General features: G+C 35.6%; 7 non-coding genes across 7 annotated transcripts; all 7 read left to right on the top strand.

Moving 5' to 3' along the window:
- Positions 1-6,122: 6,122 nt before the first annotated feature.
- LOC145110629 (U1 spliceosomal RNA) lies at positions 6,123-6,286 on the top strand. The gene has a single exon (XR_013709994.1). It is a non-coding gene; the product is annotated as a U1 spliceosomal RNA (small nuclear RNA).
- A 255-nt stretch (positions 6,287-6,541) lies between these two features.
- LOC145110036 (U2 spliceosomal RNA) lies at positions 6,542-6,736 on the top strand. Its single transcript, XR_013709430.1, has one exon. It is a non-coding gene; the product is annotated as a U2 spliceosomal RNA (small nuclear RNA).
- A 3,378-nt stretch (positions 6,737-10,114) lies between these two features.
- LOC145110662 (U1 spliceosomal RNA) lies at positions 10,115-10,277 on the top strand. Its single transcript, XR_013710025.1, has one exon. It is a non-coding gene; the product is annotated as a U1 spliceosomal RNA (small nuclear RNA).
- Positions 10,278-12,271: 1,994 nt separating this feature from the next.
- On the top strand, positions 12,272-12,473 carry LOC145110023 (U2 spliceosomal RNA). Its single transcript, XR_013709418.1, has one exon. It is a non-coding gene; the product is annotated as a U2 spliceosomal RNA (small nuclear RNA).
- A 3,473-nt stretch (positions 12,474-15,946) lies between these two features.
- On the top strand, positions 15,947-16,109 carry LOC145110616 (U1 spliceosomal RNA). The gene has a single exon (XR_013709982.1). It is a non-coding gene; the product is annotated as a U1 spliceosomal RNA (small nuclear RNA).
- Positions 16,110-16,729: 620 nt separating this feature from the next.
- On the top strand, positions 16,730-16,925 carry LOC145109984 (U2 spliceosomal RNA). The gene has a single exon (XR_013709377.1). It is a non-coding gene; the product is annotated as a U2 spliceosomal RNA (small nuclear RNA).
- A 3,483-nt stretch (positions 16,926-20,408) lies between these two features.
- Positions 20,409-20,572, top strand: LOC145110595 (U1 spliceosomal RNA). Its single transcript, XR_013709962.1, has one exon. It is a non-coding gene; the product is annotated as a U1 spliceosomal RNA (small nuclear RNA).
- Positions 20,573-20,692: the final 120 nt, after the last annotated feature.

The raw sequence follows: 20,692 nt of genomic DNA, 5'->3' as shown, positions 1-20,692 counted from the left end.
TCAGGTTACCATTCGTCCGGTATTCATTCCCCACCCTTGCTATTATCAAAACGACACAATCATTTCACCCATCAACTAAGAAACCAGGATCCCGTTTCGTAAAGTAATGAAGATTTTGTGGCTATTGAGTTCACCAAAATGTCCAAATATGTAAAACCGGGAGTTTAACTGCAAACCCAGCGGAACATATGTCATACAAGGTCCTCATATCAAGTATAGAGCTTCACGACTAAAAATAGAGAATCATTAAAAACGATGGACGATCAAGACAAAATCTTAGTTGTCTCTTTGAGCCTAAGCCTGAGATATAAGATACAAAGTTGAGCAGGTTGTGCCAAGCCTCTGGCATTGCAACTATATTATTGTCGATTATCTAATTATAATTTTCACAAATAATGCCAGAGAACAATTTTGGTAAGTTTTTTCGATTTCACACAAAAATTTTCCAAACGATTTCAAACACATTTTTTTCGATTTTGGTAAGTTCAAACATAATTTTTTTCGATTTCAAACACAACTTTTTCGACTTTAAACTAAATTTTTGACCAGCACCCTTTCAATTTTGTTAAGTCTTCTTTGTGTTTTTACGAATTTACCCCTGCCCGTGTCACTTCCTCCGAGATTTTCCAATTTATCATAGCTGAACGAGTTCCGCAGAGACCCTTCCTATGGAAATCATGGTCATTTTATGATAGTTGCAATTTTTTGGTCATTTTCTTCAACCACACCTTCTTTTGTGGTCATTTGTTGATTTTCCCTACTTTTTTTTCTCTTAAATTGCCAATAATTTTACCTATAAATATGTTTATACTCCGTTCCTTAAAAACATTTATTTACCCCAACTGTTCTTTTGCTTAATAAATCTACACTATACTGTACATAGGTAAACTCTACAAAAAAGTATTTTCTTTAATGAAAGTGTGTGTGTCCAAAAGCACTACCTACATATCGCACCCCTATACATGCTTGAAAATAACTTTATAAACCATACCAAAAGCCCTAAAAAAATCCCTAAAATAAGTGTAAGTGTCTATAAAATGAATTGGTATGGTCATATAAATTCTATACAACCTTTAAATAAATTGGAATGTGCATATCAAAGCCCCAAACAAAACCCATCGTTTGCCAAAATTTTGCATGGCTTGTAAAATGATGTATAAGCTGTAACATATATGGTCGTACCAAATCCATTAGGTCTTACATATTTTGAATAGGTTTCACATTGTCTTTAAAACACCTTGTAAAGTTGTACCAAAGGTGTTGAGACTCTCTCTCTCTCTCTCTATCTTTTATTTTTTTCAAAAATAATGGTTGTTGCCCATTTTCAAGATTCACACTCTTTTTAGTCGACTTAGGGACCAATTTCAATATTTAAGAACCCTCATAGGATACTAGAAATATTGATCCAAAACAAATTTCTACCTGCAATAACACAAAAATCATTAAATCTAACAATTTCTTCATTTTTCAACATCTTAGCACATCTAGTTACATTCCTCAATAGATTTAGCAATACATTCAAATCAAAAATCGAAAATCTAAATGTTTTCCAATCGATTCTTCTACCATTAGAGACAATATCTCTAACTGATTATCACTCTCCCTAGATATTTGATCCAAAATTTGGTGATTTACTCTATGTATTAAGCGGCATATTTGTCAAACATTTTTGCACATACAAGGATTATATTAAATTATTAGGATGAAAATTGATCTATTTGGTCTTAAAAAATATATTTTTCATCCATTGGGGGCGATAAGGAGTATAATAAGACATACACCATACTCAACATCAACAAAGTTGGTAAAGGTTAGTTTTAAAATGGTTTCAAATACATATGCTTGTTGTCCCATGAGAATTACCAGCTTTCAATAGGTTTGGATAAATTTAACGAATGAAATCATGCTTTGTTCACCTTAGCTAATGCATAATCATTTGATGGCCAGAGTTAAGAGATTTTGCCGGATTGAACAAGAATATCCAGCCAAATTGCGAATAACTATTATCCCGGTCCATTATAAAATTTACATCACTATAACCACTCACTTTAAGTTCATATTTTCCACCGAAAACTAAGATCATATCTTTGGTTTTCGGTAAATACTTAAGTATGTTCTTCACTGTTATCCAATGAGTTGCCTCAGGATCTCCTTAATATCAGCTAAGCATGCTTAAAGTATAAGCCACATCAAGGTGAGTACAAGTCATAACATACATGATTGATCCTATAGCCGAAGCATATGAGTTTTAGTTTATCTTAGGTATCACACCTAATGAGAGCCTTAAAATCCCAGACTTTGATACGTACGAGTGAGGGAGGTTTCCCACTCCACATTTCATGAGGTGTTTTGGAAACCTTCTTGGTAGGAACGAGATTAGGGATACAGGTGGTTGTCTCTAAGGCATACCCCCAAAATGATATAGGGAATAATGCTTCACTCATTATGGAACGAACCATGTCAAGTAAGGTTTGATTTTGCCTTTCAGTTACACCATTAAGTTGTGGTGTCATGGGAGGGTCAATTTTGAAACAATTTCACATTCTTTAAGATAATCGTTGAAACCGATACTAAGATATTATCCATCTCTATCTGATAGGATCCTCCTTATCTTCTTGCCTAATTGATTATCTACTTCGTGCTTAAACCCTTCACACTTTTCAAAGATTTTCGGCTTATGCTTGATTAAATAGATATAGCCATATCTAATATAATCATCAGTAAATGTCACATGGTAGCAATTATCATCCCTTGTGTCGGACTTTAAAGGACCACATACATATGTATGGATGAGGTCTAACATTCCTTCACGTCTTTCACAAGTTCCCATGAAAGGTAATTTAGTCATTTTACCTAATAGACAAGATTCACATTCATCATTTGACTTCAAGTCAAATGATTCCAACACTCCATTCTTTTGGAGTTGGGCGATGCGTTTCTTGTTTATATACCCAATACGACAATGCCATAAGGATGCCTGGTCTAAAACATTAGAAGAACTAATACTAAATACACCATTGCTAAGGTCATTAACACACAAAACAATTTCATACATGCCATTACAAGGATAACATTTTATAAACTAAAATTGCACCATCATTATTGTCAAACACATAACGATAACCTTGTATAAATAAACCATGAAAATAAATTATGTTTTTTTTGTCATTTTTGACTATAACAACAATTTTCTAAATCAAACCTAACACTATCACCAAACATAAGCTCATAAGTCCCAATCTTAGTAACAGCCGGAATACATCTATTCCCCATGATCAGGTTCAACTTCCATGTTCGGCCCTTTCACTTTCCCTTAGTCCCTATATATCATAACGAATATAGAAACCACATCCCATATCAAGGATCCAAGAATTTGAAAATTGAATGTTATTGATTTCTATATAGTACATACCAGATGTGGAGCCAGATACCTTTCCTTTAGCTTCTCTCACTTCTTGCAAGTACTTGGGGAAACTTCTCTTCCAATGTCTTTTCTGGCCACAATGAAAGCACACGACCTCTTTTGGATCACCGACATAAGGAGAATCAAAGTTGAACTTTCCCTTTGGCCCACCATTGGGCTCTCTAATGTGGGATTTTCCTTTCCATTTGGGTTGGGAATAAGTCTTCCTTTTCTTCCCCTTTCCTTGTTGAATGGCCATGACAAGTGCATTTACACTACTGTTCGAATGTGACTTTTACATTCCAGCTTTAGCAGTTTGTTATAGACTATGTAGCTCAATTAATGTTGTTTTTTTGTTGTTTTTTTTAAATGATAAGCTAGGATAAATTGATCATAACTAGTTGACAAGAGTTGAGGCCATATCAATGGCCAGATCCTTGTCGAAATTCACATTCAGAACATACTCCTTGTTCTCATAGCGAAATGTCATCTTCAAATTTCGCATCCAGTGCAAATAGTTTGGACTAATAAGCTTTTATTTTGACATAATTGATAGAAGAGTGAAGTTTGAGTTTTGAGTGGGTGGATGAGGAGGAAGAAGATCACCATTTCCTGACATCAAAAATAAGAGATAAGGTTTTAGTTAGTTGATTCAATCTTTAATATTTTAACCCACATTAATATCTAAGGCTAGAATCCATAAATACAATTCCTCTATAGATTTAGCAATACATTCCGATCATAAATCTGAAATGTAAATGGTTTCCAATCGATTCTTCTACCATTAGAGACGATATCTCTAACTGATTGATATTTGATCCAAAATTTGTTGATTTACTCTATGTAGTAAGCGGCATATTTGTCTAATATTTTTGCGAATACAAGGATTATATTAAATTATTAGGATGAAAATTAATTAAGTTTGTTTCCGGCGTTTCATTCCGGTTCTCCTCCTAATAAGTTTTATTATGCTTTTTTTTTTATCTTCTTTTCCTTCAAATGGGGACAGGCTCTTTATTATTATTATTATTATTTTTTGTTTTTTTATCTAGGTTGGTCGACTTCCTCAGGGTGAACGCGCTCACGTCCACTTTTAAAAAATGGGCTGCCCCGCCGCCCTTACCTTCGTGATTGGTTGTGCTTGTCGAGCACTCGTCACTCCGGAGGCAAGCGCTCGATAGCGCATTGGTGCTTCCCGGGCCTTCTCACCAGCCTCACGTGGCTGAAGAGGTTCCCCACCAAGATGGCATACAGGACCATTCTGTAGGCTTCCTATCAAATAGTTCAGTCTGGTGGCAGAGATAGACACTTTGGATTCGGCGAGCTACTCCGCTTTCACATTCAGATTATAGAAAGATGGTTACTACATTGATATTTGGTGTTAAAAAATATATTTTGCATCCATTGGGGGCGATAAGGAGTATGATAAGACATACACCATACTCAACATCAACAAAGTTGGTAAATGTTAGTTTTTAAATGGTTTCAAATACATATGCTTGTTGTCCCATTAGAATTACAAACTTTTAATAGGTTAGGATAAATTTAATGAATGAAATCATGCTCTGTTGACATTAGCTAGTGCATAATCATTTCATGGCAAGAGTTAAGAGATTTTGCCAGAACTTTTTGGTTTAGCCAGCAATAGATGTATTTGGTTGTTGCTGATAGTGATTATTGTACTTTACTGTTTCTAACAATTGTATAGTATTGTGATGTTAAATACAAAGTTATCAAATTATAAGCTTTCTTTCTTTTACCTGAAACTCTAGAACATTATGAAAGGTCGGGTTCCTTATATTCTTTCCAAGTCTATAAGATAAATAAAATAATAACTTTCTTTTCTCCTTTTCCCTTTACATAATTTTCTTTTCGGCCCCTTTCTCTGAACAAAACCTGAGAACACAATGTAAAGGCATATATAGTTTTTAATTATCAGTTTTAGTATTAGCAGGAATATAACTGATCCACAGTTTACACATGGAATATCAATTTTCAGCGAAACGGTCAAGTCGTGGTCAAAGATAAGGCGGTTTTATGCCATGGATGTGCACGGGTAGTTGTGTATAGCAATACGTACGTGAAAAAGTATTCTCATAAGTGGCAATTTTTGTATCGAGAAAGAGGCATGAAATATTGATTAGAACAAAGCGTGATTGTACCTGAAAATTAAATATTGCAAAATAAATATTTTGCGTGAAGGGACGATAAAGGAATTGGGTAGAAGCAGTTGAGTGTCACTTTTGCAGGCCTTGAAGCACAACATCTGATTTAATTGCCCTTTTCCGTGCTCTCACCTTATGAAAAAGGTCATAGAGTTTAGGTGCGATGTGCTAACAATTGGTCTAGCTTGTACCGAAGATCACTTGTGATTTTAACATATCGTCCAAGGGCATCACCAAGATTTTTGCATCGTCTTGAGAAGCATGGAGGTGATAGTCTGATATATAATATATTTTGTTTATTTGGTAAAGTAATAGCAGGGATGAAATGCAAACAAGTATTATATGGGTTGATGATGAGTTGAGATTGAGTGTGGCAAGTTGTGATTAGGATATATAAATAAGGTAAAGCAGGAAGTTACAGATGTAGCACGTAGAGGAGTATATGTAAGTTTGGCAAAGAATTAAGAATAGGAATCCATCCCACATCGGAGGGTGAAGAAAAGAAAAGTGAAGGTAGTTGTTGGATAAAAAGTGAGGGTAGGAGAACAGAAAAGTCACTTACCTGGACTGGGTCTTTGGGCGATCAAGAAGGTCCATGGCCTAGGTTGGTGATCTCCATTGCACATTACGGAGAGGTGCCTGTCTAAGGTCGGCCCAAGTTGGTCGAACCTACGTCATAATTTGTGTTAGCGGGGGCCTGCGTTTGCGCGGCCCCTATCCATACCCTAGTTTTATGGTTTATACTTTATATTAAAATATGGTAGCTAGGTATATTAAGCAAACTAAGCTGTTGCAGTCTACTACCAATATTAATTAGCTAGAAGGGAGTGAAGCCATTAATTGAGTCGGTTGCATGAGAAAATTAAATAATAATACCTGTGCAAAGTTAATGAGTCCCACATCGCCTCAAGGAAAGCAAACAGAGAATTTTGAGTAGGTTCAAAACGGAAGGCCTTTCCCTTGCGGAAATTTCATACCTTTCTCGGCCTTTTGGCTAAAATCAGTGTAGTATCTGTTCTCATCATTTTAATATCTGATATGTGGGCCATCGGCTCACTTGATATTAATAATATTTTTTATGGGGAAAGATCTGTCACAATAGCTTGCTATTGGGGTCTTTGAGTGTCGCCTTGGCGTTGAGCTATTGCCTTGGCATGGCGCACCCCTCCAAATCCAAAGTTTAAGCTTAGCTTTTCTAATGCATCCATGCTGGCCACTTCCACTAAAGTTATAAGCACTTAAGGAGAGTTGCAGCAGGTACCATTGACCCTTGTAGTTTACCATGATTAATTAATAATCCAGATGACTTGTACGCTCCATGCCTGAGGTCATCCCACATACCCTGCACCAAAGAAAACTGAGGAAGAACCAATTCAGTGTGTGAGTTGAAGAAAACTATTGTATTAACATCAATAGCAAGAACCAGTTCACGTTTCCAACTGCAGGCTGCCCAAAAATGCTAGATAGAGATGCCATGCATATCACTGATTGCAGGAATCCATACTATCAAAACCTCACAAAAAATGATAAAACAAGTATAAATTCACAAGGGATGCATCATGCATGGGAATCGAGTCGTCACCTTCAACGCCAAACTCTTCCATCAGGTTACCATTCGTCCGGTATTCATTCCCCACCCTTGCTATTATCAAAACCACACAATCATTTCACCCATCAACTAGGAAACCAGGATCCCGTTTCGTAAAGTAATGAAGATTTTGTGGCTATTGAGCTCACCAAAATGTCTAAATATGCAAAACCGGGAGTTTAACTGCAAACCCGGTGGAACATATGTCATACTAGGTCCTCATATCAAGTATAGAGCTTCACGACTAAAAATAGAGAATCATTAAAAACGATGGACTAATCAAGACAAAATCTTAGTTGTCTCTTTGAGCCTAAGCCTGAGATATAAGATACAAAGTTGAGCAAGTTGCAACTACATTATTGTCGATTATCTAATTATAATTTTCACAAATAATGCCAGAGAACGGTTTTGGTAAGTTTTTTCGATTTCAAACAAAAAATTTTCAAACGATTTCAAACACATTTTTTTCGATTTTGATAACTTCAAACATAATTTTTTTCGATTTTAAACACAACTTTTTCGATTTCAAACACAATTTTTTCGATTTAAACTAAAATTTTTGACCAGCACCCTTTCAATTTTGTTAAGTCTTCTTTGTGTTTTTACGAATTTACCCCTGCCCACGTCACTTCCTCAGAGCTTTTCCAATTCATCAAAGCTGAACGAGTTCTGCAGAGACCCTTCCTATGGAAATCATGGACATTTTATGAAAGTTGCAATTTTTTGGTCATTTTCTTCAACCACACCTTCTTTTGTGGTCAGTTGTTGACTTTTTCCCTACTTTTTTTTCCCTTAAATTGCCAATAATTTTACCTGTAAATATGTTTATACCGCGTTCTTTAAAAACATTTATTTACCCAAGTGTTCTTTTGCTTAATAAATCTACACTATACTCTACATAGGTAAACTCTACAAAAAAGTATTTTCTTTGATGAAAGTGTGTATCCAAAAACACTACCTACATATCGCACCCCTGTACATGCTGGGAAATAACTTTATAAACCATACCAAAAGCCCTAGAAAAAAAATCCCTAGAATAAGTGTAAGTTTCTATAAAATGAATTGGTATGGTCATATAAATTCTATACAACCTTCAAATAAATTGGAATGTCCACATCAAAGCCCCAAACAAAACCCATCGTTTGCCAAAATTTTGCATGGGTTGTAAAATGAAGTATGAGCTGTAACATATATGGTCGTACCAAATCCATTAGGTCTTACATATTTTGAATAGGTTTCACATTGTCTTTAAAACACCTTGTAAAGTTGTACCAAAGGTGCTGAGACTCTCTATTTTTTTTTTCAAAAATAATGGTTGTTGCCCATTTTCAGGATTCACACTATATTTTGTCAACTTAGAGACCAATTTCAATGATTAAGAACCCTCATAGGATACTAGAAATACTGATAATATTGATCCAAGAAAAATTTCTACCTGCAATAACACAAAAATCATTAAATCTAACAATTTCTTCATTTTTCAACATCTTAGCACATCTAGTTACATTCCTCAATAGATTTAGCAATACATTCCAGTCACAAATCGAAAATCTAAATGTTTTCCAATCGATTCTTCTACCATTAGAGATAATATCTCTAACTGATTATCAATCTCCCTTGATATTTGATCCAAAATTTGGTGATTTACTCTATGTATTAAGCAACATATTTGTCAAACATTTTTGCACATACAAGGATTATATTAAATTCTTAGGATGAAAATTGATCTATTTGGTCATAAAAAATATATTTTGCATCCATTGGGGGCGATAAAGAGTATGATAAGACATACACCATACTCAACATCAACAAAGTTGGTAAAGGTGAGTTTTTAAATGGTTTCAAATACATATGCTTGTTGTCCCATGAGAATTACAAACTTTCAATAGGTCTGTATAAATTTAACGAATGAAATCATGCTTTGTTCACCTTAGCTAATGCATAATCATTTGATGGCCAGAGTTAAGAGATTTTGCCGGAACTTTTTGGTTTAGCCAACAATAAATGGATTTGGTTGTTTCTGATAGTGATTATTGTATTTTACTGTTTTAACAATTGTATGGTATTTGTGATGTTAAATACAAAGTTATCAAATTATAAGCTTTCTTTCTTTTACCTGAAACTCTAGAACATTATGAAAGGTCGGATTCCTTATATTCTTTCCAACTATATAAGATAACTAAAATAATAACTCTCTGTTCTCCTTTTCCCTTTCCATATTTTTCTTTTTGGCCCCTTTTCTTTGAACAAAACTTGAGAACACAATGTAAAGGCATATATAGTTTTTAATTATCAGTTTTACTATTAGCAGAAATATAACTGATCCACAGTTTACACATGGAATATCAATTTTCAGCGAAATGGTCGAGTCGTGGTCAAAGATAAGGCGGTTTTATGCCATGGATGCGCACTGGTAGTTGTGTATAACAATACGTACGTGAAAAACTGTTCAAATAAGTGGCAATTTTTTTATGAAAAAGAGGCATGAAATATTGATTAGAGCAAAAGCGTGACTGTACCTGAAAACTAAATATTGCAAAATAAATATTTTGCGTGAAGGGACGATAAAGGAATTGGGTAGATGTAGCTGAGTGTCACTTTTGCAAGCCTTGAAGCACAACATCGTCCAAGGGCATCACCAAGATTTTTTGCATTGTCTTGAGAAGCATGGAGGTGATAGTCTGATATATAATATATTTTGTTTATTTAGTAAAGTAATAGCAGGGATGAAATGCAAGCAAGTATTATATGGGTTGATGATGAGTGTGGCAAGTTGTGTTTTTGTGATTAGGATATCTAAATAAGGTAAAGCAGGAAGTTAGAGATGTAGTACGGTAGAGGAGTATATCTAAGTTTGGCAAAGAATTAAGAATAGGAATCCATCCCACATTGGAGGGTGAAGAAAAGAAAACTGAAGGTAGTTGTTGCATAAAAAGTGAGGGTAGGGGAACGGAAAAGTCACTTACATGGATGGGGTCTTTCGGCGATCAAGAAGGTCCATGGCATAGGTTGGTGATCTCCATTGCACATTACGGAGAGGTGCCTGTCTAAGGTCGGCCCAAGTTGGTCGAACCTACGTCATAATTTGTGTTAGCGGGTCCTGCGTTCGCGCGGCCCTACCCATACTCTAGTTTTAAGATTATTATAAATAGGGAAAATGACACATACGTCCTATGAAGTTTCTAGGGTTTACCTTTTTAGTACCTAAACTATTTTGATGGCTTTATGAGGGAACCAAGTCCTTTTTGTCGGGTCGATTAAGTCCTTTTGGCCAAAGTGAAGGGGTAATCCGGTTACCCCTTTGCCACATTGGCATTTGTTGACCAATTCCCCTAAATTGACTTTGAATTTTTCCAATTTGTTGACCAAACTTACCACATCACCAACTGTGCTCTGTTTAAGTTCTTTAATTTGGAGAGTTCAAGGAGGCTTCTTTGATGGCGGTGCTTTTGAATAGCCCTCACTCCATCAAACCTTATTCATCGCAAAATCAAATCTCAAGGAAATTAGACCATGCTCTCGTTTGTCTCATTTGTCTAGCAGAAAATGTGAAAGGAAAAGGGGGATCAACGGCTTCAGAGGGGGTGTTTGTCTTTGAAGTCGACCGGTAAGGTGGAGGGTGGGACATAAACCGATTTCCGGAGATCAAGATTTTAAATCGACGTTGTAGAGACTGAAAACGATAACAATAGTCGTAGGGCAATCCCAAGTGGGAGTAGTAACTTAGAGCCTGCAACTACAACAAAGTTAACATAAAAGATGGAAATAGAGTATAAAAAGTCAAACAAGAAATCGTTAGGTGATAAAATAGACACTGAAGATACATTCGATCCAGAAAAGAGTTTATCGGGTCAAGGAACTTCAAACAACAGCTCCGTATCTGGTAAATTAAGTGACGGAGTTAGCAACATTACAATAACAAATGGGAGTAGTAAAATGAACGAAAGAATGGATCTTGTTGAGAGTGGTAAGAGCAGTATGTATAGAGGAAGCACAAGCACCAATGTAAGTGATGAAAGCAGCTGTAGCGGTTTAAGCAACAGTGTGAGCAAACCGCATAAATCAAACAATTCAAGATGGGAAGCCATCCAGGCCGTTAGATCAAAAGACGGGGTTTCTGGTGACCTCTAGATTGTTGCCTTCCGGTCCGACCAACAGGAATACGAAGGGGAAAGTGGCAGATCGGTGATGGGAAGGCTGGAAAGATCGACAGAAGGAGGTGGGGAGGTCTATTTCCGGTGGCCTTCAACTTCGATTAGGCCATCTTCATGGCCGATATGGTGTTTGATGGTAGAAGCAGCTCACACATGGGTGTCTGTGGTGGTGTTGCTCGGCAGGAGGAAGAAGGGAGGGGCCTAAGTTTTGGGTATGTGGCACTCAAACCGGTTATAACAAGTCAAGAGCACTAAAAAGACAGGTAGACCACGAGTTTGTTCCCTCATAAAGTCACTTAAAAAGTTACGTGACTAAAAAAGTTAACCCTAAAAAGTTTATAGGGCGTATATGTCATTTTCCCTTATAAATATATATTTCCAAACGGACGTCTTGTCTTTGTTGGTGTATGTGATTTATATTATATAAGAGGGAGTTCAAAGCCAAAAAAGAAACCCATGCGTAATTTCTGTTGATTCAGATTTGGTTAGGCCCATGCGGAATTTCTGTTGACTCAGATTTGGTTAGGTTGCATCGATCATAGTCAAGTAACAAATCATCCCCATCATCAAGTGGTTATGAGGATAGGATACATATATATCTGTCTCTCCTTAGAAACCTTAAACCTGAAAATAACAAATAAATAGAATAGGTAACTTGGATTAGAAGCGGGTAAATTAAAAAAATTAATGACAAATATCAAGATTTCTTTGTGCTGCTGCGTTGGGTAGTCTCATGGTTTATAATTTATATTAATATTAACATATGGTAGCTATATTAATTAAGCAAATTAAGCGATTGCAGTGAAGCCATTAGTTGAGTCGGTTGCATGCATGTGACTGGATGAGAAAATAAAATAATAATACCTGGGCAAAGTTAATGAGTCCCACATCGCCTCAAACAAAGCAAACAGAGAATGTTGAGTGGGTTCAAAAGGGAAGGCTTTTCGCTTAAGGAAATTTCATACCTTTCTCGGCCTTTTGGCTAAGATCAAGTGTAGTATCTGTTCTTATCAGTTTAATATCTGATATGTGGGCCATCGTCCCACTCGATATTAATCTTATTTTTTATTGGGAAAGATCCGTCACAATAGCTTGCTATTTGGGTCTTTGAGTGTGGCCTTGGCCTTGGCGTTGCACTATTGCCTTGGCATGGCGCACCCCTCCAAATCCAAAGTTTAAGCTTAGCTTTTCTAATGCATCCGTGCTGGCCACTTCCACGCACTAAAGTTATAAGCACTTAAGGAGAGTTGCAGCAGGTACCATTGACCCTTGTAGTTTACCATGATTAATTAATAATCCAGATGACTTGTACGCTCCATGCCTGAGGCCATCCCACATACCCTGCACCAAAGAAAACTGAGCAAGAACCAATTCAGTTTGTGAGTTAAAGAAAACTATGGTATTAACATCAATAGCAAGAACCAGTTCATTTTTCCAACTGCAGGCTGCCCAAAAATGCTAGATAGAGTTGCCATGCATATCACTGATTGCAGCAATCCATACTATCAAAACCTCACAAAAAATGATAAAACAAGTATAAATTCACAAGGGATGCATCATGCATGGGAATCGATTCGTCACCTTCAACGCCAAACTCTTCCATCAGGTTACCATTCGTCCGGTATTCATTCCCCACCCTTGCTATTATCAAAACGACACAATCATTTCACCCATCAACTAAGAAACCAGGATCCCGTTTCGTAAAGTAATGAAGATTTTGTGGCTATTGAGTTCACCAAAATGTCCAAATATGTAAAACCGGGAGTTTAACTGCAAACCCGGTGGAACATATGTCATACAAGGTCCTCATATCAAGTATAGAGCTTCACGACTAAAAATAGAGAATCATTAAAAACGATGGACGATCAAGACAAAATCTTAGTTGTCTCTTTGAGCCTAAGCCTGAGATATAAGATACAAAGTTGAGCAGGTTGTGCCAAGCCTCTGGCATTGCAACTACATTATTGTCGATTATCTAATTATAATTTTCACAAATAATGCCAGAGAACGATTTTGGTAAGTTTTTTCGATTTCAAATAAAAATTTTCCAAACGATTTCAAACACATTTTTTTCGATTTTGGTAAGTTCAAACATAATTTTTTTCGATTTCAAACACAACTTTTTCGATTTCAAACACAATTTTTTCGATTTTAAACTAATTTTTTGACCAGCACCCTTTCAATTTTGTTAAGTCTTCTTTGTGTTTTTACGAATTTACCCCTGCCCATGTCACTTCCTCCGAGATTTTCCAATTTATCATAGCTGAACGAGTTCCGCAGAGACCCTTCCTATGGAAATCATGGTCATTTTATGATAGTTGCAATTTTTTGGTCATTTTCTTCAACCACACCTTCTTTTGTGGTCATTTGTTGATTTTCCCTACTTTTTTTTCTCTTAAATTGCCAATAATTTTACCTATAAATATGTTTATACTCCGTTCCTTAAAAACATTTATTTACCCCAACTGTTCTTTTGCTTAATAAATCTACACTATACTGTACATAGGTAAACTCTACAAAAAAGTATTTTCTTTAATGAAAGTGTGTGTGTCCAAAAACACTACCTACATATCGCACCCCTATACATGCTTGAAAATAACTTTATAAACCATACCAAAAGCCTTAAAAAATCCCTAGAATAAGTGTAAGTGTCTATAAAATGAATTGGTATGGTCATATAAATTCTATACAACCTTTAAATAAATTGGAATGTGCATATCAAAGCCCCAAACAAAACCCATAGTTTGCCAAAATTTTGCATGACTTGTAAAATGATGTATAAGCTGTAACATATATGGTCGTACCAAATCCATTAGGTCTTACATATTTTGAATAGGTTTCACATTGTCTTTAAAACACCTTGTAAAGTTGTACCAAAGGTGTTGAGACTCTCTCTCTCTCTCTCTATCTATCTTTTCTTTTTTTCAAAAATAATGGTTGTTGCCCATTTTCAAGATTCACACTCTTTTTAGTCGACTTAGGGACCAATTTCAATATTTAAGAACCCTCATAGGATACTGGAAATATTGATCCAAAACAAATTTCTACCTGCAATAACACAAAAATCATTAAATCTAACAATTTCTTCATTTTTCAACATCTTAGCACATCTAGTTACATTCCTCAATAGATTTAGCAATACATTCAAATCAAAAATCAAAAATCTAAATGTTTTCCAATCGATTCTTCTACCATTAGAGACAATATCTCTAACTGATTATCAGTCTCCCTAGATATTTGATCCAAAATTTGGTGATTTACTCTATGTATTAAGCGGCATATTTGTCAAACATTTTTGCACATACAAGGATTATATTAAATTATTAGGATGAAAATTGATCTATTTGGTCTTAAAAAATATATTTTGCATTCATTGGGGGCGATAAGGAGTATAATAAGACATACACCATACTCAACATCAACAAAGTTGGTAAAGGTTAGTTTTAAAATGGTTTCAAATACATATGCTTGTTGTCCAATGAGAATTACAAGCTTTCAATAGGTTTGGATAAATTTAACGAATGAAATCATGCTTTGTTCACCTTAGCTAATGCATAATCATTTGATGGCCAGAGTTAAGAGATTTTGCCGGAACTTTTTGGTTTAGCCAGCAATAGATGGATTTGGTTGTTTCTGATAGTGATTATTGTATTTTACTGTTTCTAACAATTGTATGGTATTTGTGATGTTGAATACAAAGTTATCAAATTATAAGCTTTCTTTCTTTTACCTGAAACTCTAGAACATTATGAAAGGTCGGATTCCTTATATTCTTTCCAACAATATAAGATAAATAAAATAATAACTCTCTATTCTCCTTTTCCCTTTCCATATTTTTCTTTTCGGCCCCTTTCTTTGAACAAAACTCGAGAACACAATGTCAAGGCATATATAGTTTTTAATTATCAGTTTTACTATTAGCAGAAATATAACTGATCCACAGTTTACACATAGAATATCAATTTTCAGCGAAATGGTCGAGTCGTGGTCAAAGATAAGGCGGTTTTATGCCATGGATGCGCACGGGTAGTTGTGTATAACAATACGTACGTGAAAAAGTGTTATCATAAGTGGCAATTTTTGTATAGAGAAAGAAGCATGAAATATTGATTAGAGCAAAGCGTGATTGTACATATAAGCAACATATATATTGCAAAATAAATATTTTGCGTGAAGGGACGATAAAGGAATTGGGTAGATGTAGCTGAGTGTCACTTTTGCAGGCCTTGAAGCACAACATCGTCCAAGGGCATCACCAAGATTTTTTGCATCGTCTTGAGAAGCATGGAGGTGATAGTCTGATATATAATATATTTTGTTTATTTGGTAAAGTAATAGCAGGGATGAAATGCAAGCAAGTATTATATGGGTTGATGATGAGTTGAGATTGAGTGTGGCAAGTTGTGTTTTTGTGATTAGGATATATATAAATAAGGTAAAGCATGAAGTTAGAGATGCAGTACGTAGAGTTGTATATGTAAGTTTGGCAAAGAATTAAGAATAGGAATCCATCCCACATCTTATATGTAAGTTTGGCAAAGAATTAAGAATAGGAATCCATCCCACATCGGAGGGTGAAAAAAAGAAAAGTGAAGGTAGTTGTTGGATAAAAAGTGAGGGTATGGGAACGGAAAAGTCACTTACCTGGACGGGGTCTTTGGGCGATCAAGAAGGTCCATGGCCTAGGTTGGTGATCTCCATTGCACATTACGGAGAGGTGCCTGTCTAAGGTCGGCCCAAGTTGGTCGAACCTACGTCATAATTTGTGTTAGCGGGGCCTGCGTTCGCGCGGCCCCTACCCATACTCTAGTTTTAAGATTATTATAAATATATATTTCCAAACGGACGTGTTGTCTTTGTTGGTGTATGTGATATATATTATATAAGAGGGAGTTCAAAGCCAAAAAAGAAACCCGTGCGTAATTTCTGTTGATTCAGATTTGGTTAGGCCCATGCATAGTTTCTGTTGACTCAGATTTGGATAGGTTGCATCGATCATAGTCAAGTAACAAATCATCCCCATCATCAAGTGGTTATGAGGATAGGATACATATATACCTGTCTCTCCTTAGAAACCTTAAACCTGAAAATAACAAATAAATAGAATAGGTAACTTGGATTAGAAGCTGGTAAATTAAAAAATTAATGACAAATATCAAGATTTCTTTGTGCTGCTGCGTTGGGTAGTCTCATGGTTTATAATTTATATTAATATTGAAATATGGTAGCTATATTAATTAAGCAAATTAAGCGATTGCAGTGAAGCCATTAGTTGAGTCGGTTGCATGCATGTGAGTGGATGAGAAAATAAAATAATAATACCTGGGCAAAGTTAATGAGTCCCACATCGCCTCAAACAAAGCAAACAGAGAATGTTGAGTGGGTTCAAAACGGAAGGCTTTTCGTTTACGGAAATTTCATACCTTTCTCGGCCTTTTGGCTAAGATCAAGTGTAGTATCTGTTCTTATCAGTTTAATATCTGATATGTGGGTCATCGGCCCACTCGATATTAATCTTATTTTTTATGGGGAAAGATCCGTCACAATAGCTTGCTATTGGGGTCTTTGAGTGTCGCCTTGGCGTTGCACTATTGCCTTGGCATGGCGCACCCCTCCAAATCCAAAGTTTAAGCTTAGCTTTTCTAATGCATCCATGCTGGCCACTTCCACGCACTAAAGTTATAAGCACTTAAGGAGAGTTGCAGCAGGTACCATTGACCCTTGTAGTTTACCATGATTAATTAATAATCCAGATGACTTGTACGCTCCATGCCTGAGGTCATCCCACATACCCTGCACCAAAGAAAACTGAGCAAGAACCAATTCAGTTTGTGAGTTAAAGAAAACTATGGTATTAACATCAATAGCAAGAACCAGTTCACTTTTCCAACTGCAGGCTGCCCAAAAATGCTAGATAGAGTTGCCATGCATATCACTGATTGCAGCAATCCATACTATCAAAACCTCACAAAAAATACAAAAAATGATAAAATAAGTATAAATTCACAAGGGATGCATCATGCATGGGAATCGATTCGTCACCTTCAACGCCAAACTCTTCCATCAGGTTACCATTCGTCCGGTATTCATTCCCCACCCTTGCTATTATCAAAACGACACAATCATTTCACCCATCAACTAAGAAACCAGGATCCCGTTTCGTAAAGTAATGAAGATTTTGGGGCTATTGAGTTCACCAAAATGTCCAAATATGTAAAACCGGGAGTTTAACTGCAAACCCGGTGGAACATATGTCATACAAGGTCCTCATATCAAGTATAGAGCTTCACGACTAAAAATAGAGAATCATTAAAAACGATGGACGATCAAGACAAAATCTTAGTTGTCTCTTTGAGCCTAAGCCTGAGATATAAGATACAAAGTTGAGCAGGTTGTGCCAAGCCTCTGGCATTGCAACTACATTATTGTCGATTATCTAATTATAATTTTCACAAATAATGCCAGAGAACGATTTTGGTAAGTTTTTTCGATTTCAAATAAAAATTTTCCAAACGATTTCAAACACATTTTTTTCGATTTTGGTAAGTTCAAACATAATTTTTTTCGATTTCAAACACAACTTTTTCGATTTCAAACACAATTTTTTCGATTTTAAACTAATTTTTTGACCAGCACCCTTTCAATTTTGTTAAGTCTTCTTTGTGTTTTTACGAATTTACCCCTGCCCATGTCACTTCCTCCGAGATTTTCCAATTTATCATAGCTGAACGAGTTCCGCAGAGACCCTTCCTATGGAAATCATGGTCATTTTATGATAGTTGCAATTTTTTGGTCATTTTCTTCAACCACACCTTCTTTTGTGGTCATTTGTTGATTTTCCCTACTTTTTTTTCTCTTAAATTGCCAATAATTTTACCTATAAATATGTTTATACTCCGTTCCTTAAAAACATTTATTTACCGCAACTGTTCTTTTGCTTAATAAATCTACACTATACTGTACATAGGTAAACTCTACAAAAAAGTATTTTCTTTAATGAAAGTGTGTGTGTCCAAAAACACTACCTACATATCGCACCCCTATACATGCTTGAAAATAACTTTATAAACCATACCAAAAGCCTTAAAAAAATCCCTAGAATAAGTGTAAGTGTCTATAAAATGAATTGGTATGGTCATATAAATTCTATACAACCTTTAAATAAATTGGAATGTGCATATCAAAGCCCCAAACAAAACCCATAGTTTGCCAAAATTTTGCATGACTTGTAAAATGATGTATAAGCTGTAACATATATGGTCGTACCAAATCCATTAGGTCTTACATATTTTGAATAGGTTTCACATTGTCTTTAAAACACCTTGTAAAGTTGTACCAAAGGTGTTGAGACTCTCTCTCTCTCTATCTATCTTTTCTTTTTTTCAAAAATAATGGTTGTTGCCCATTTTCAAGATTCACACTCTTTTTAGTCGACTTAGGGACCAATTTCAATATTTAAGAACCCTCATAGGATACTGGAAATATTGATCCAAAACAAATTTCTACCTGCAATAACACAAAAATCATTAAATCTAACAATTTCTTCATTTTTCAACATCTTAGCACATCTAGTTACATTCCTCAATAGATTTAGCAATACATTCAAATCAAAAATCGAAAATCTAAATGTTTTCCAATCGATTCTTCTACCATTAGAGACAATATCTCTAACTGATTATCAGTCTCCCTAGATATTTGATCCAAAATTTGGTGATTTACTCTATGTATTAAGCGGCATATTTGTCAAACATTTTTGCACATACAAGGATTATATTAAATTATTAGGATGAAAATTGATCTATTTGGTCTTAAAAAATATATTTTGCATCCATTGGGGGCGATAAGGAGTATAATAAGACATACACCATACTCAACATCAACAAAGTTGGTAAAGGTTAGTTTTAAAATGGTTTCAAATACATATGCTTGTTGTCCCATGAGAATTACAAGCTTTCAATAGGTTTGGATAAATTTAACGAATGAAATCATGCTTTGTTCACCTTAGCTAATGCATAATCATTTGATGGCATGGCAGAGTTAAGAGATTTTGCCGGAACGTTTTGGTTTAGCCAGCAATAGATGGATTTGGTTGTTTCTGATAGTGATTATTGTATTTTACTGTTTCTAACAATTGTATGGTATTTGTGATGTTGAATACAAAGTTATCAAATTATAAGCTTTCTTTCTTTTACCTGAAACTCTAGAACATTATGAAAGGTCGGATTCCTTATATTCTTTCCAACAATATAAGATAAATAAAATAATAACTCTCTATTCTCCTTTTCCCTTTCCATATTTTTCTTTTCGGCCCCTTTCTTTGAACAAAACTCTAGAACACAATGTCAAGGCATATATAGTTTTTAATTATCAGTTTTACTATTAGCAGAAATATAACTGATCCACAGTTTACACATAGAATTTCAATTTTCAGCGAAATGATCGAGTCGTGGTCAAAGATAAGGCGGTTTTATGCCATGGATGCGCACGGGTAGTTGTGTATAACAATACGTACGTGAAAAAGTGTTATCATAAGTGGCAATTTTTGTATAGAGAAAGAAGCATGAAATATTGATTAGAGCAAAGCGTGATTGTACATATAAGCAACATATATATTGCAAAATAAATATTTTGCGTGAAGGGACGATAAAGGAATTGGGTAGATGTAGCTGAGTGTCACTTTTGCAGGCCTTGAAGCACAACATCGTCCAAGGGCATCACCAAGATTTTTTGCATCGTCTTGAGAAGCATGGAGGTGATAGTCTGATATATAATATATTTTGTTTATTTGGTAAAGTAATAGCAGGGATGAAATGCAAGCAAGTATTATATGGGTTGATGATGAGTTGAGATTGAGTGTGGCAAGTTGTGTTTTTGTGATTAGGATATATATAAATAAGGTAAAGCATGAAGTTAGAGATGCAGTACGTAGAGTTGTATATGTAAGTTTGGCAAAGAATTAAGAATAGGAATCCATCCCACATCTTATATGTAAGTTTGGCAAAGAATTAAGAATAGGAATCCATCCCACATCGGAGGGTGAAAAAAAGAAAAGTGAAGGTAGTTGTTGGATAAAAAGTGAGGGTAGGGGAACGGAAAAGTCACTTACCTGGACGGGGTCTTTGGGCGATCAAGAAGGTCCATGGCCTAGGTTGGTGATCTCCATTGCACATTACGGAGAGGTGCCTGTCTAAGGTCGGCCCAAGTTGGTCGAACCTACGTCATAATTTGTGTTAGCGGGGGCCTGCGTTCGCGCGGCCCCTACCCATACTCTAGTTTTAAGATTATTATAAATATATATTTCCAAACGGACGTGTTGTCTTTGTTGGTGTATGTGATATATATTATATAAGAGGGAGTTCAAAGCCAAAAAAGAAACCCGTGC

Source organism: Lactuca virosa, chromosome 4 (assembly GCF_052849685.1).
Source record: "Lactuca virosa cultivar CGN04683 chromosome 4, Lactuca_virosa_CGN04683_v6, whole genome shotgun sequence".
Lineage (NCBI taxonomy): Eukaryota > Viridiplantae > Streptophyta > Magnoliopsida > Asterales > Asteraceae > Lactuca > Lactuca virosa.
This window is presented reverse-complemented; position numbering and strand designations above follow the sequence as displayed.